The sequence below is a fragment of the Seriola lalandi genome, unplaced genomic scaffold, assembly GCF_002814215.2.
Source record: "Seriola lalandi dorsalis isolate HSWRI2012SDOR001 ecotype SW California unplaced genomic scaffold, Sedor1 jcf7180002002486, whole genome shotgun sequence".
NCBI lineage: Eukaryota > Metazoa > Chordata > Actinopteri > Carangiformes > Carangidae > Seriola > Seriola lalandi.
The window spans coordinates 1-1,353 of record NW_019473142.1 but is presented as its reverse complement, the minus strand read 5'-3'; the positions used below and the strand labels follow the sequence as shown (position 1 = coordinate 1,353).

At 41.5% G+C, this 1,353-nt stretch overlaps 1 pseudogene; it reads right to left on the bottom strand.

Moving 5' to 3' along the window:
* Window positions 1–231: 231 nt before the first annotated feature.
* Window positions 232–1,347, bottom strand: LOC111665861 (potassium channel subfamily K member 1 pseudogene; annotated as a pseudogene).
* Between the last annotated feature and the right edge of the window lie 6 nt (window positions 1,348–1,353).

Genomic DNA, 1,353 nt, shown 5'->3' with positions numbered 1-1,353 from the left:
ATGGCTTTAAACACGCAGGAAAATGACGGATTGTAGCTTTGTCAGCAGCTTGTCAACAGTGTAGAAAAATTTCCCAAATAGCTTTTGCAACTGAACCCTTTTAGTGAGCTTTGTATTGTTTAGAAAACTACATAGCTTGTTGAAGGCTGCAGTGGTTAAATGTATTTATTTTTTCATTACATTTTAAGATTTTTTAATAGCAGCCTATTGATGATGATTCTTACTATATCTTTATGGGCATAATTTATAAAATATAAATCAACTCTCCTTTTGCCTAAATGAAAGTGCTATAACTGATTTCGGACTCAATTGTAATTCAAGCTGTATTAAATAGAATTTGTTCATACTTGTATCATACTACAAATAGAATGATGCGTTTTCTTTTACGTAAGCTTTCACTAAATGGGTCAGAAAATAGACCCAGCTTGTTATGTCACAACCAGGCAGGTGAAAGTTTACCATAATAAAACTCACTGTGGGTAATATTCCCACATCAGCAAATCGTTGCAGCATTAACTCTGACAAACTGGCACTCATTGAGAGACCATTATAGTAAGGCCCAAATTATATAGGATTTATGGGGTTTTATTGCTGGATTGCTTTATAGCTCAATCAGGAAGTAAGTGCTACCCATCCACTGCAGACACAAATGACACAGTGATATCCTTCTTGCAACAGGAAGCATCAGAGTTTATAAGAAATCTGCCACTGATATGAAACACAAGCACTGATTAAAACAATGCTGTGTGCCCGTCATCTCATCCATCCTCTGTTTATAGTAATTAGACTGAAGTGTTGCAATGATATATGCTGTTTAAAAAGCTTCACATTCTACCATTAAATGCACCTCAGAGGATAAGAAAGGACAGTAAGAGGAATTGATTATAGACCTTATAGCTACCACCACCTTGTTGTGGAAATAGCTCTAATACAAAGAATCATCAGCACTCACAAGTGATGCCGACTTTGTAGAGCTCCCTGAACCTCTGGTTAGCAGCCTCTCCAGGTACATAGTCTCCCAGGCCGATGGTGCTCAGGGAAATGAAGCAGAAGTAGAAGGACTCCAGGAAGTTCCAGTTCTCCTCCAGTGCTGAGAAGATGGCGGCGGGAATTAGGAAGAAGCAAGAGACGGCCACCGTGGCGAGCAGAGTGGCATGAACAATGGCCACCAGTGGTTTGGACAGGCCCCAGCGCGTGTGGATGTACATGATCGGCCTCCGTGTGCTGAACACCATGATCCTTTGCACCACGGCAGTGAGGAAGAGAAGGGTGAAGGGGATGCCGATCACCGAGTAGATAATGCAGAAGGCCTTCCCTCCATCCGACAGAGGTGCTGTGTGACCATATCCTGTG